Source organism: Elaeis guineensis, chromosome 8 (assembly GCF_000442705.2).
Source record: "Elaeis guineensis isolate ETL-2024a chromosome 8, EG11, whole genome shotgun sequence".
NCBI classification, from domain to species: Eukaryota; Viridiplantae; Streptophyta; class Magnoliopsida; order Arecales; family Arecaceae; genus Elaeis; species Elaeis guineensis.
The window spans coordinates 114,080,961-114,097,249 of record NC_026000.2 but is presented as its reverse complement, the minus strand read 5'-3'; the positions used below and the strand labels follow the sequence as shown (position 1 = coordinate 114,097,249).

At 36.0% G+C, this 16,289-nt stretch overlaps 1 protein-coding gene across 1 annotated transcript in view; it reads right to left on the bottom strand.

Annotated features, from left to right (window-relative positions):
• Positions 1 to 4,565: 4,565 nt before the first annotated feature.
• The window catches only part of LOC105037370 (cell division cycle 20.2, cofactor of APC complex), a 28,869-nt gene continuing 17,145 nt past the window's right edge, over positions 4,566 to 16,289 (bottom strand). Inside the window, 1 exon segment of the mRNA XM_073262119.1 lies at positions 4,566 to 4,728. The gene's annotated coding sequence lies outside the window, so the exon portion shown is untranslated.

Genomic DNA, 16,289 nt, shown 5'->3' with positions numbered 1-16,289 from the left:
AATTTCCAACAACTTCCATTTGGACTAAAGCCAATTGGAGCAGTATCTTATACCTATCTTCCATTTGAAATCATCGAACTCTTTGATCCTGAGAGCTTTAGTGAAGGGGTCAGCTATATTCTTCTTTTCGTCGATCTTCTGAAGTTTGACATCATCTCGATTTATAATCTCTCATACTAGATGATAGCAGTGTAGAACATATTTGGTGTGATGGTGCGACTTTGGTTCTTTTGCCTAAGCTATGGCACTGAAGCTGTCACAATACAGCAGAATAGGACCATCAATAGAAGATATAACTCTCAGCTCAATGATAAATTTTTGCAACCACACCGCTTCTTTTGCAGCATCCGATGCAGCATTGTATTCCACTTTGCATACAGAATTGACCACAGTATGTTGCTTAAAACTCTTTCAGTAAACAGCTCCTCCATTCAAAGTAAATACGTAATCCGATATGCTTCTGCTATCATCACAATCTGACTGAAAATTGAAATCAGTATAATCCACAAGTTTCAGGTCAATGTCTCCATAGATAAGCCATTGGTCTTTAGTATTTCTCAAATACTTAAGAATTGCTTTCATAAGCTTTCAATGCTTCTTATCCGGATCAGACTGGTACCTACTCACTATTCCTAGTGAATAGGCCACATCCAACTTTGTACACATAATAACATATATAATAAATCCCTCTGTCGAAGCATATGTTATTCTACTCATACGCTCTCTCTCCTCAGAAGTTGTCGGATAGTCCTTCTTGGAAAGAGTAATTTTATGGCCTATCAGAAGATAGCCTCTCTTGAAATTATCCATGTTGAACCTCTTCAACACAATATCGATGTATGTGGATTGGGACAATCCAAACAACTTTCTAGATCTATCCCTATAGATCTTCATCTCTAGGATATAGGAAGCTTTTCCCAAATCTTTCATGGATAACTGTGATGATAACCACAACTTCATACTCTGCAAAGTCGGAATGTTATTTTCTAGTAACAGTATATCATTCACATACAGTATAAGAAAGATGACTACAAAATCGACAGTTCACTTATAGACGCAAGGCTCTTCTCCGTTCCTAACGAATCATACGTTTTGATCACCTTATCAAAATGCATATTCCAACTCCTAGATGCCGCTTAAGTCCATATATAGACCTATTCAGCTTGCACACTTTCGACTCATCTATGAATATGAATCATTCAGGCTGTATCATATACACCTCTTTTTCCAGCTTCCCATTAAGGAAAGCGATTTTGATATCTATTTGCTAAATCTCCTAATTTAAGTGTACAGCAATAGCAAGCATAATCCGGATGGACTTGAGCATTGCTACAGAAGAGAACGTCTCGTCATAATCAGAATAATATTATACTTGAATTCACTGAGATGTGACTGAAGTGAAACCAAAATTTAATAGCTTACCACATATCTTTCTTCTTATCTTTTTTTCAACAGAGTATTATCCTCTGTTACTTGAAATCTCTACTAGAAAATACGTATAGATCCAAGTCATGGATAGTGGCTCCTATTAGAATCTTCTTAGAGAACTTTTTCTACTGCCAAATGCTCCCAACATAGATGCAAGATGGCTAGTGCCTCTACTGGCGGGCTTTTTAACTGAGAATGTCCTTCTAAACTGTGACTCAAACTCTGCTGCAATACGTCCTAAAGTGATAAAAAGGTGGCTCTGCTGCTCAACGATCCACCTCTGCCTTCTTCATCAATTTCTTTTCTTCATTGCTTTAAAATCAACGAAGTGTTTCTTCATTAACTAACGGACCTCTTGTAGACACTTATGGCATATAGCCACATCTGGATAGCTCCCAGCCATATGTTGCTTCAACGATATAACTCATTCTCCTTTGAATTCTATGCTACACCATTTACATCTCTAATGATGCCGACCTGAGAGCATCTCTCCATGCTCCCAACCAATATCACGTTCTGGATCTTTTTTCTTCCTTGATGAATCCATTCCTAAAAATTGATAAGCACATTACTTCAATAATTACATAAAAATGATAAATTTTATTTGTCTAATTTTTTTATATTTTTTAATTTTTTAAAATAAAATATAATAAAAATTATAAAAATTATAAAAAATAATTTAATCTTAGATCTATGTAAAATCTTATCATATATACTATATATAATTTTCTTAGATGGTGGACATGTATGAAACACTATTTTTTTTCAAATTTAAGCCTAGATCATTATGCACAAAATGCGTTAACATTAATAAATGGACATCAAATTTATATCGAAAGTAGCTTACAAATCCTTAAATAATAATCTGATTTTATAGTTATTTTTAAAATTTATTTTTTTAAAATTTTTTATTTTAAAAATATATTTTAAATTTAAAAATTTATATATTTAATAAAAATTAATGATTTTAGTGTCATTGTGTAGATCATTCATAGATTTATAGCATATATTAAAATCATGTCAAAAAAAAAATAACATAATTTTTTTTATTGTTTTATTTTTCATAAGTTAAAAAAAAAAGGGAAAGAAAGGAAAAATAGTATGGTTTTGAGAAACATACTTTAAACACCTTTAATTCATGTATTCCTTGAATTTTTAGAGAAGCTCTCGATGTTAGGAAGTAATAAATGGAGAGAGAGACATAGAAACAGAGAAGAAGTCTCTGTCTCCAATCATAAAAGAAAAGAGGCCGAACCAAGCGATTGGACTCGATAAAGCCACAAACTACTCGATTCAAGATGAAACCATCCGATTTAGAGCCGAACTATCCTAAATCGAACAGTTCGGTCTAGTTTTGAAAACCATGATAGAATCACTTGTCTATGATGGCCCTATTGCATGTTTCCCATCATTCTTGTCCAAGAGATGTACGGGGCTACTTAGTTGTTGGATTTGGGTATGCTATGGTATCGATGATATAAAGGGTGAGACCAACCTAGTATCCTTTCCTTTCCCTTTCTGAAATTTATTAAATAGGAAGTTGTTCCCTTTGCCACCATCTTTGGTCAATTGAGTCCTGCAAAGTTCAGGATTGGCCCTAGCTGTGTGCCCTCCCCTAGACGCATTGGACCCACATCCCTCCTATAATGCAAAGACTCAAATTGTCGATGCCTCATGGCCTCCTCATACTCCCACTATTCCTGTTTGAGGCTCAGATGGCCTTTAGCATCTCAACAGCCTCCTTATAATCTCGATTAAGTTGCTCATTCCCATTGCATTCATCATCCCTACCATGTTGATCATCGACCTGGGCTGCCATGTGGCCTTATTGAGCCTGCTCGTATATGGCCACCCGCTTCATTTTCTTCGAACTGCAGATGGTTCCTCATTGCCTGTCTCGCCTTACCAAGCGCCTTGGTATATTTCTACAAATCACTATGGTCTATGGCTACCAACCAGATAATGCTAAAATTGGGAGACACCCTCCTTTACCGTCCATTACATAACACTTGCATGACTAACGATGTCTTTCCAAGCCTATTAATTCGTGACCCCACCCAATATTGTTCTCTTTCTAGGCCTTCCACTAGAAACCACCTACCAACCTAAAAATCCTTGCTCCCTACATAGCATCCACTCAAATCAAGAAGCACGAAGGACAATCTTTCTCATGCATAGTGCAGAACAAGGTTTTATATCTCAACAAAAAGAAGGGCACCCTAATCGTCCCATTCTGTTCCTATGAAAAAAGGGCACTAAGATCAAAACTTGAAAACCCATTCACACAAGGAAAGAAGAAGAAAAAAAAAGAAAGAAAGAAAGGAAGATGAAAAAAGAAAAAAATGAAATAGAAGAAGAAGAGAAAAATGAAAGAGAAAAAAAAAGAAGAAGAAAAATAAAGGAAGAAAGAAGGAATAAAACAAAGAAAAAGAAGGAAAAAAAAAAGAAAGAAAGGAATAAAAAAATAAAAGAAGAATTGAAGAAAGATGAAGGATATCAACTGAGATGCATAACCAAGATGGCTGCCGGAATAGGATGGGATAGCAAAATATCCCATTCCATGAAAATACCTCCGTCTCACAAGATTTAAAATCTTGATACAGAATAATAAAATTCTATAATATTATTCATCAAAGATCAATAATAATTTATAATTATTTAAAAATAATTAAAAAATTATTCTCAACAATTAAATTAGAAATAGTTAAAAATGCAAGATAATTAGTTGAGAATTGTTCTCGACAATTATCAGATGCAACTTCCATATTTTTCACAATTAAATCATTTTTTATAATTTTTAAAAATTTTCCTTGCAAATAGCTCAAAATTGAGAAAATATATGTCAATAAATAAAATATGATTGCCAACTCATCTTGTTAACTATTAATGCATGTTCCATATTGAGAGGGGCTCATACTGACAATATTGATATCGGTACTGATCAGTACCAATCCAATTTGGCTAGGACAACTGATACAAGTATCATCCTAGCTGAACCGGAGTTTGTACTGACCAGGATGCCCCAGCTGGAGTTGGTTTTGGCAACAAGCCCTGTTCCGGTGCCAGAATCCTAGCGGAACAGTACAGTACCGTACCACCTTGTAACATATGTATTTCATAACCATTGTTGCAGCATATGAAAAATAAAATATATGAGCCGCTTAAATCATACATTTGCGTTGTAACAATAAAATAAGTCATTGAATTTAGCATAAGGAGGAAAAGTTTCACAATTTCAGAAAGCAGCAGCATCATAGCTTTCTAATGGCTCAACTTGGCAACTTGAGGAGTCGGGCTGATCTAGCAAAACACAGATTAATTCACTACTCACAATTTATAAAAAATATAATGTAGACATGATATTAAAATATTAGATAGAAATAAAGATGAGTTCTTCCACACACTGAATTCGCCCATTAACAACTGTGTTTCTGACAGAAGCTGTAGCCTTCTGATACGGTTTAGAGGGTTAGGCTGATCAAGCTCATATTTTTAATCCAAGTACTGCAGCTTAACAGTTTCTGTTCTAACCTTAATATGATGTTACAGTTTAAAGCAATATTGGACAACATACTCGTCGGACACCAGGTAATAGTCAGATATGTAACTCATATCGATTGTAAAAGAGACAAGCAGGGTATAACTTTTTATGGTTAACTAAACATGGCACTTTGGGAACTTGAAATATCAATCTTTATATATTTGCAAAGTCTCAGAGTATATAATTGTGGAACTGCCACTTGAACATTTCTAATAGGTCTTCCAAATTTGCAAAGAAAAGTTAGCATGAAGAACCAAATATTCAACAAGTAGGCTGTGTCATTGTTCCTAGAAGTTGTCTTTCATGTCAGTGGACTATTTCCTGAAAGAAGCAAATGACAAGTTCTTCAAAACATTATCATGCATGATACCCAAGGAAAACTTCAAGCTCATCTCTTTACCAAAAAAAAAAAAAAAAGAAAAACTTCATGCTCATCTGTTAAAATTGTTGAAATGCTATCAAGTAACAGGCTTTTGATCTAAGGTATCTATTTAATATGTTAAAAATGAAACCACCTGGATTATGATATAGCGGATAACTTCAATATTTAGAATAGTGTCAAGCATCCATCGCTTGTTTTGTCAAGGGAATGTTCTATGTTGCTTTCTGAGACATCATATTTCGATAGAAGTATCTGAAACCATAATTAGTCACTGGACTTGTACTTTAGTTGAAGTACATGAGTTGCCGCACCATAATTTGGTAGGCAGAATAATATTTGGTTAATTGCAACATGCAGAAAAAAAAGAGATAAAAATTTAACTTGTTTAACTTGCAATTGCAGAGATTTTAAATTTAAGTTGTCATGCAGATGTAAATCAAGAGCAGGTTAACAATTCATGTTAGACAAAAGGCCCTTGCCATTTTAAAAGTGGCGTGACCTTTTGATCTTCCCATTTTTCATGTGATTCGAACCAGTGCATAGGGGCATCAAAGTGCAGTTAATTGGGATAGTTTTGGCTTTGGGCGGTTGGGCGTCATTTAAATCTTAGTTTCAACAGGTTTCCTCACACTATATGCTGCCTTTAGATGCTGATACAAGGCTGGCCCAAGAATAAGACGTGATACGGTCGAGAGAGGTAGAGATGTGAACTTGGTGATTGAACAGGTACAGTATTGATAAAGTTGATTTTTATGTTGTTGATTTGGAACTTTTTTCACCGTCAGCTTTTAAGTTGTTAATCTGACCTTTTTTTTTTGAGACTAAACACATGCACTTGGCACCTTAACAGAACATGCACCATGCATGTGCATACTGCCTGCTCATTCACTATATTTATTAATATAGGGCAGAATCACTAACAGTTCTCTTATGTCAAGATGTATGAGAAAGGGAATGTATGATATGAAGACTCAAAGATAAAGATGTTATAAAGTTTTAGATTTGCTAATATTTACCCCCTGTTTATTTTCGTTTCCTTGAAAAGTTTGCCTTCACTTATCCTTGCCAGAACACATGAGTGCAATAAGAACCTCACTTGTAGCTACAGATAAAGGAATTTAGGTCTGACGATGGTCAAATTATCCTCTAGATTATGCTTCAAGCTAATCATTTGGTATTTTTACCAACACAACCTAGAGGCTCTTTTACAAACGTTAAGTTGACGTGAAACACATTAATAACCCTATGACAATGTATATATTATAAAAACCATGAGATTCATGTTCTTAATTTCATCAGTGTCAATGGCTTATAAGGCATACAAGTCCAACAACTCCCAGTTAGTTCATTTTGGTATGTGCTTTGGATTCTTACATTTTATATGTGGTATGCAAACTTTCTTAAAAGGGGTTTCATGGCCATAATTGCAATATATTTTGCAGGAGCAATCTTGAATATTCAATGGTCCTTCTGATCAATGCTGCGTTTATTTGGTGCTTCCTCTTGATATGATCCACCTTATCTTTTACTTTACAAGTCTTTTGCATGTGAACTTCAGCTATTTTGATATCATCTTAATGATCTTCATGTAGTTTTTATAAGAACCTTTCTTCGAATTCAATCAGGACACCAAATAAAATGCAATGATCTTCATATGCTTTTTTCTGCGTCAATGAAAATCGCATGCAGAATTTTCCTCTCATTCTATTTTTCTGCTAATTAATCAGCAAACATTTGCTTTGATGACAATCTCCTTAGGTAGAGCTTGGCTTATTCACTGACATGCTTGTCACCTGATTTGTTTTTCATGCCATTGCTTTAATTACTAATAACTTGCAATTATTGTGGCCTTTATTCTTTCTAAACTAAAATTGCTATGCTTTGCCATCGACATGAATCTTCCTTGGCTTTAAACTCTCATTAAACAAATTTGCACATCTTGTTTTGTGAAGGGAAAAAAAAGAGAGCAATTAATGCAATTCTTGCCATGATTATATGGACCATACCATCCTATAATCCAGTGTTTGATGTTTTACCAGAGATTCTGAAATATAAACCAAAATATCTTGCTTGGACCAATCCAAAATTTGGGCCGTTCCTGGAATTTTGCCATGTTTTTCGTTCCTTTCATCCTGGGTCAATGAAGTTAAGATCATGCATTTCATGAAATCAAAAAACTGAAAATCGATTCAGATAGGATAACTGGATCAGAAGCAGTGGAGTTCAGATGATCCAATATTGGATTATGAGATCCAAATCGTGGATCATCCAATCATCTAATCCAATTAACAAAAGCCTTAAGGCACTGTTTGCACACAAAAATAGGGCACAATTTCTGTTTCATGCATGAATTGTGATGCTTGTGTCCCTATTTTCACATGAAGAGGGAACCTAGTTGATCTGTTTCCCTGATTCTAGGCATGATTGAAAGGAGTTTCGGATATCAAAATTCTTGATTTATCTTTCTTTTAAAGAGTTCTATCTGAATTCAGATTGTGATATGAATAAATGCCAACTGCTTTTCTTAAAATAATCTATCATTTATCTAATTACGTAATATGAAGAAATTCTAATCCACATTTGTTCACCATATTAGGAAAGTGTTGGTCAGTGCTTTATTTAGTATGTAGGAGTCCTTGTAAGAGAAGTAAATGTAAGAGGAGTAAAGGGATTCGATGGAATTCATGCAAGATATCCATATCCAATTGTAGGGAGTTGATTGGATTGAGATTTTTGTGAGGAAGATAAACCAAAGAGTAATGCTGTACCCACCACAAGCATAGTTACATCCTATGCCTTAACCTGGCCTACCCATGTTGGTAACTGAAGTGGAATTAAAAATGAAAATTCTCCATTCTCCCTTCTTCCTTATCCTCCCATGGATGCCCTGTGTTCTTTTCCTTTTCCGCCCATGGCATCCCTGTCTTCACTTATGACTCTCCCATGCTGCCACCCATGTCTGTCTTGATCTCATCCTTGTCATCACCACTAATGGCCTCCATACCCTGGAGACAAATAATCAAACAAACTAAGGTGATTGATTGGTGTCCAAGGATAGGAAGGGAAATGTTGAGAGGCAATCACCAGGTATCAATGGTGCCATCATATCATATATATATATATATATATATATATATATATATATATATATATATATATATATATATATATAACAATATTTTATGGAGTATTGTAGTGTTGAAGCCAAAATCCTCCCAACCCGCCATGTGTCGAGCTCCGACTTTTCCATAAATATTTTAATTTTTTTCTTACAAAGCTTCCCGACCCCTCCCGACTTTTTTTTCCCATCTCCTCCCTGCTCTCCTCGCCGCCACCTCCCGTCATTCTCCATCATCACCTTTCTCCCCATTATCACCGACGTCAGCCCGCCCTTCCGATCTCCCTGAGGCACCATCACCTTCCTCCCAATTTTTTTTCTTAGAAGCTTCTCGAGCCCTCCGAACGCCCATCCCCTTCTCCTTTCGATCAAATTCCACCGGATTCCTCCATCCATGTCCATCAGATCCGGCGAGCAAAATGTGTCTTCTAACCTTCTTGCCAGCGACAGCTCCGACGAGGATGACAGCCTCTCCCTCCGACCAGCCTCCGATCTCTTCCTCTAGAACGGCGGCGAGGACAGCCGCTCGACTCGTCGGAAGTGAAAATCCAAGGCACCGAAGAAAAGAAAGTTGGTCGAGAGAGCGGCGATGGCCGGGATCCAGGTCTTTTGGGGAACAAAAGGGGACGGCGATGAGGCGGGGCCGCGGAGAGAGAGGGAGGGAGGTTGCTGGCATTGGAGCTGTGGGAGGGGAGGGGGGGTTTGGTGATTGCACGGAGCCGGGTGCGGTGCGGACGGCGATAGAGCTGGGCCAGGTTTGGTGGCACCGAAGCCAGGGGAGGGGAGGGGCAGTCACCGGTGCTCGTGCGGAGCCACGGGGGCTCAAGTTCGTCGAGGCCGAGGGATTGAACAAGAGGGGGGATGACAACAAGACGGGGCCACAAAGGGGAGTAGAGGGGGTTTGGTGGCGCCAGAGTCTGAGGACGCGGTGGGGGCAGGGGGTGGGCGAGGAGACAGCAGGAGGAAGAGAAGGAAAGGGGGGAAGAAAAAAAAGAAAAGAAAAAAAAATATTTGGGGAGGGGAGGAAAAAAGAAAAAAATACTATTATTTTATTACTAATAATAATTTAAAATATTATTTTCTTAGGATATTAATTTAAAAAAAATATTTGGGGAGGGGGATGACGGAAGGAAGGGAAGGGGAAAAAAGAAAAAAAAATTATTTAGGGAGAGGGAGGAAAAAATTTATTATTTTATTACTAATAATAATATAAAATATTATTTTTCTAGGATATTAATTTTAAAAAGAAAATATTTGGGGAGGGGAAAAAAAAAGTAAAAAAATATTATTATTTTATTATTATTATTAATTTGAAGCAGAAGGAAAAATATTAATTTTAAAATAATAATAAAAATATTATTTACAAAATATTATTTTAAAAATACTATTAATAATAACATTATTTTTTAAAAATTTATTTCCAAAATTTAATAATAAAATATTATTTTAAAATATATTATTTTTAAATAATAATAAATATATTATTTTTAAAATATTAATTTATTATTAATAACAATTTGAATAATAACAAGAATACAGCAATATCAAAAAAATTATTTTCATGCATCCGACGTGGACGGCAATGGAGCGAGGCCGTAATGGGGGCAACACGGATGGTCGTGACCTGGATCTCACGTTGTGTGGGTGGGGGCGGCGAAAGGGAAAAGAAAAAAAAAATTTGGAGGGAGAAAAAAATTATTATTATTTTATTATTAATAATAATTTGAAGCAAAAAAATAATAATTTTAAAATAATAATAAAAATATTATTTTTTAAAATATTATTTTAAAAAATAATATCTCTATTTTTAATTTAAAAATACTATTTGTATAATAACATATTATTTTTAAAAATTAATTTCAAAAAATTAATAATAAAATATTATTTTAAAAATATTATTTTTTAAAATAATAATAAAAATATTTTTTTAAATATTAATTTATTATTAATAATAATTCAAATAATAATAAGAATACAGCAATATCTAAAAAATAGGACAACAATATCTGAAAAATTATTTTCATGCATCCGACCCTATGCAACACGTAGATCTTCGACTAGTATATATATATAAAATAATACTCCATGGAGGAGTATTGCAGTATTGCCAACTCAGAAAACCAAAACCCTCCGAACGCACCACATGTCGAGCTCTGACTTTCCCATAAATATTTTATTTTTTTTTCTTACGAAGCTTTTTGACCCCTCCCGACTATTTTTTTTCCATCTCTCCGCTCTCCTCACCGCCACCTCCTGCCGTTCTCCAACATCACCTTTCTCCCCATCATCACCGACATCGGCCTGCCTTTCCGATCTCCCTGAGGCACCGTCACCTTCCTCCCAATTTTTTTTTCTTCAAAGCTTCTCGAGTCCTTCGAACGCCCGTCCCCTTCTCCTTTCGATCGAATTCCACCAGATTCCTCCGCCCATGTCCATCAGATCCGATGGGCGGAATGTATCCTTGACCTTCTCGCCAGTGACAGATTCGACGACGATGACAGCCTCTCTTCGATCGACCTCTGATCTCTTCCTCTCGAACAGCAGCAAGGACAGCCGCTCGATCCATCGAATGCGGAAATCCAAGGCATCGAAGAAAAAAAAATTGGCCGAGAGAGCGATGGTGGCCAAGGATCCAGGCCTTTTGGGTTTTTTGGCGAGATTGGATCATCAGACGCCATCCTTGGCCAAGAATGGTCACTGTGAGGATGAGATGGTTGCTTAAAAGGGAGCCAGTTCACAGAAAAAGAGGCTTGCTTAGCTTGCAATGCAAAGTACTGTATAACAAAATATTTGCAGCACGGACTGCGGTGGAGTGGGATCGGGTTGGTGGCACCGTAGCCGAAGGGGAGGGAGGAAAAAAATATTATTTTATTATTAATAATAATTTAAAATATTATTTTTAGAGTATTAATTTTAAAAAATATTTGGGAAGGGGAGGAAAAAAGAAAAAATAAAAAAATATATTATTATTTTATTATTATTAATAATTTGAAGTAGAAAAATATTAATTTTAAAATAATAATAAAAATATTATTTTTTTCAAAATATTATTTTAAAAATATTATTAATAATAAAAATATATTATTTTTAAAAAATTTATTTCAAAAAATTAATAATAAAATATTATTTTTAAAAATATTATTTTTAAATAATAATAAATATATTATTTTTAAAATATTAATTTATTATTAATAATAATTCGAATAATAACAAGAACACAGCAACATCAAAAAAATTATTTTCGTGCATCCGACATGGACGGCGACCGGGTGGGGCCGCGACAAAGGCAGTGCGGATGGGGGTGGGGGCGATGGAAGGAAGGAAAAAGAAAAAAAAATATTTGGAGAGAGGGAGAAAAAAATATTATTATTTTATTATTAATAATAATTTGAAGCAAAAAAATATTAATTTTAAAATAATAATAATATTATTTTTTTTAAATAATATTAGAAAAGAAAAAGAAGAAAAAAAAATATCTGACAAGAGAGTGGTGCGGACACCAGAGCCATCAAAAATCGACGACATGATATAGATTCAATTTGGATCGAAAAAGCCCCATTAGATTTCATATCATCACTAGGTAACAAACTCGTGAGCATGTTTAATTTCTGCTATCTGTTTATGGACTTTTCTATTGCTAGTTGTTTACTGATCTCTAGAATGGCATTCATCTGCATCATTTAGATTGATCTCGCTTTGGTCTCGTATCGATTAATCACGCCTCCTGAGCAGATTATAGGCAACTATACTGTCTGTCCTGAAAATAATGATGCCCCTGGCCGAATGTGATTTGTTGTTGATGAACAAAAGAGAGCTTGATCATTAGGATTGGTTTCTTTCTCTTTTCTTTAGAGTTGTCCCGCATCAATTTGATATCAGAGCCAGTTGATTAGAACTTTAGTTTAAATTCAACAATTTAAATTTCTGCAAGTTAAATTTTAGCGCTTTAAATTTCGTAATTTACTTTCAAGCATTTTAATTTTCGTATTGCACCTTATTCTTGCATCTTAAATTTGCATGACCACTAGATCAGGTACCTGGTATCAACATCCTACTTCCCCACCCAACACCAATATGGATCCCAATACAGCAGCCATCATTAATGCTTTGACTGAAAAGTTTAATGATATGAAAAATTTTATGAAAGCCATGAATAAGAGAATAGTAGTATTAGAAGAAGCTAAGGCAGAAACAACCTGAATCTGAGTCTCCCCAACTGTCTATAGGACAGAGAGGTAGGAACCTAGAACTTAATCGACCTATAAGGGGATGCCCGCACCATAATCAGTTCGACCCAGATGAGCATATTCTTAGGAATGTGAAGATCGAAGTCCCAAGTTTTGATGGTTGTCTAGATCCGAGAGAATACCTAGACTGAGAATCAGGCATGGATCACTACTTTAAATGGTACGAAATGTCTGAAGCAAAGAGAGTTAGATTTACTAGGATGAAGTTGGTTAGGCAAGCCCGACTTTATTGGGAAAGTGTTGAGCATCTTCTCAACCAGAGAAAACAAGACCCGATAGAAACCTTAGATGAGATGAAAGAGAAACTCAGAGAGAAGTACCTCCTCACCTCCTACCAATAAAGATTTTTAGATCAATGACAGAGGCTCACTCAGGAGAATAGATCAGTCACCAAGTATATCACGAGATTTGATAAGTACCTCATGAGATGTGGAGTAGTCGAAGATAGGGTTGTTATCTTGTTTAGATTTAAAGCTGGATTACGAGAGGATATCCAACGTGAGCTCTTTCTGCGAGAGGTAACCATGTTAGAACAAGCTTATCAACTTGCCTTAAACTTTGAGAGATTTTTTAGATATTCGACTCCCCGTCATCCTGAATCCAGTCGAGTAATCCCTTCTGGATCGAGACCCAATATTAATCAAGCTCCTAGTAACGGACCTCCACCTACAAATCCTATTGGGAGAAAAAAGATAAAGAAAAAAGAGCTATAGGAGAGTTATCAAAAAGAAGTAGTTCTCGATCCCATTGCTTCAAGTGCCATGGTTATGGTCACTTTGCTGCACAATGCCCCAACCGATCATTATTCGTGGACGAATTAGAAGGAGAAATCCTAGAAAATATTGAGGAGGAAATTTATGAAGCTGGTCCAGACTTAGCCAAGCAGTTTGAGAGTACTGAAGACATCTTAGGTTATGTTGCATCCGAGTCAGACTTTAGGCTTGGAGTCGTTAGATATGTTCTAGCACAGACTAAGAAAAGTGAAGACTGACGTAGAACCTCTATTTTCTATACCTTCATAAAATTTGGCGATAAAATTTGTAAGGTGATTATTGATAGCAGTAGCTGTATCAACGCCATCTCCACTGACACAGTTAAGCGATTAGGATTAACTCCTGTAGATCATCCCAGCCCATACCGTGTGTCTTGGATAAATTTCATCTCTATTTCCATCAAATTTTGATACCGTGTGCCCATCCAGCTTCATTCCTATCAAGATCATGTGTGGTGCGATGTCTTACCCATGCAAGTTGGAAGTATCATATTAGATCAGCCTTAGCTATTCGACAATGATGTTACGATTTATGACCGAACCAACTCTTGTAGCTTTACTCATCAGGGTAAAAAGATCACGATTAATCCTTCCCCATCTAAGGCTACCAATAGAAAGATAGGCGATGGACCAAAAGAAAACATTAAGAAGAAAAGCCTCCATCCGATAAGTGCCAAAGAATTAGAGACGATCATGAGTGAAGGATCACCAGTTTGGATGCTTGCTACAAGAGAAGTTCGTGAGAACTTTAAGATAGATTATCCTAAGGAAGTAGCTAGCCTTCTTAGTGAGTTTCATGATGTCTTTCCTGAGGATCTCTCAGATTACTTATCGCCAATAAAAATATTCAACATGCCATTGATTTAGCTCATGGATCTATCCTACCCAACTTGCCCCACTATAGATTGAACCCTACTGAGCATGCCAAGCTGCAAAGACAAGTTCGAGAGCTGATAAAAAAAGATTCGTGAAAGAAAGTTTGAGTCCTTGCGTGGTTCCTGTACTATTGACTCCAAAAAAGGATAGTATATGGAGGATGTGGATAGATAGCGTGCTATTAACAAGATTACTATTAAGTACCGCTTTTCCATCCCTAGATTAGATGACATGCTAGATATGATGGTCGGAGCCACTATTTTTTCTAAGATTGATCTTAAGAGTGGTTACCATCAAGTAAGGATTAGACCAGGAGATGAGTGAAAAACTGCTTTTAAGACGAAAGATGGTTTATATGAGTGGATGGTGATACTATTTGGATCATCTAATGCCCCTAGTACTTTCATGAGGTCGATAACCCAAGTATTACAACCGTTTATAGGAGTGTTTGTAGTCATATACTTTGATGACATTTTGATCTATAGTCGAACTAGGGAAGACCATCTAGACCATCTCCGAAGAGTGTGCCAAGTTCTTAGAACAGAAAGCTTGTATGCTAATCTTAAGAAGTGCGCTTTCATGACAGACTGTATCATCTTCTTAGGTTTTGTTGTTACCCTCGTAGTGTGTTTGCCGATCCTGAAAAGATTAAAGCAATAGTTGAGTGGCCGGTACCCAAAAGTGTGCATGACGTGCAAAGTTTTCATGGATTAGCAACCTTTTATCGTAGGTTCATAAAAGGATTTAGTACCATAGTCGCTTCCATCACTGACTGCATTAGAAAGGAAGATTTCAAATGGACTAGGACAGTCAATAGAGCCTTCCAGACATTAAGGACAAGATGACCTACATCTCAATCTTACGTCTACCTGATTTTTTTAAGATTTTTGAAGTAGCATGCGATGCGTCAGGAGTTGGGATTGGTGGTGTCCTTAGTCAAGAAGGTCATTCGGTAGTATACTTTAACGAGAAACTTAATGATTCTAAACTCAAATATTCTACCTACGATAAGAAGTTTTATGCGGTAATCCAAGCTTTAAGATATTGGAGACATTACCTACTACCGTAAAAATTTATTTTGTACTCTGACCATGAAGCCCTCCGATTTTTGAATTCTCAAAAAAACTGAATCATAGACACGGTAGGTGGGTCAAGTTTTTGCAAGCCTATACTTTTGTTTTGAAATACCGTGCAAGTGTAAAGAATCGTGCTGCTGATGTCCTAAGTCGTCGTCATACTTTACTGTCCACCGTTGGTATAGAAGTTGTTGGTTTTGATAAGATTAAAGAAAATTATGAGTGTCCAAATTTTGGTGATATACTTACTGCTTTACGTAAAGAGCCATCTAGAGAATATAATGAATACACCCTTCAGGATGGTTACCTATTTAGAGAAACTAAGCTGTGTATCCCCCATACATCTTTAAGAGATTTTCTAGTTTAGGAACTACACACTGGAGGATTAGCTGGACATTTTGGTAGGAATAAAACCATAGAGTTATTAGAAGCTCAGTTCTTTTGACCAAGCTTGAAAAGAGATATCGTCCGAATTGTTGCCCAGTGTAGAACGTGTGCCGTGGCCAAGCAGAGAAAATAAAACACCGGCCTATATACACCTTACCTATACCAGACTGTCCTTGGCAAGATGTTAGTATGATTTTGTTTTGAGATTACCTAAGACAACTAGGAAGCATGATTCTGTTCTATGGTTGTAGATAGGTTTTCAAAAATGACCCATTTTCTTGTCCTATTGCCAAACGTCCGATGCATCGAAAGTTGCAAAGATATACTTTGAGAGATTGTTAGACTACATAGATTGCCTAAAAATCATTGTGTCTGATAGAGATGTTAGATTTATGAGCTACTTTTGAAAAATCTTATGGCACCTTCTAGGCACAACTAAAATTTTCTTTTGCCTATCACCCA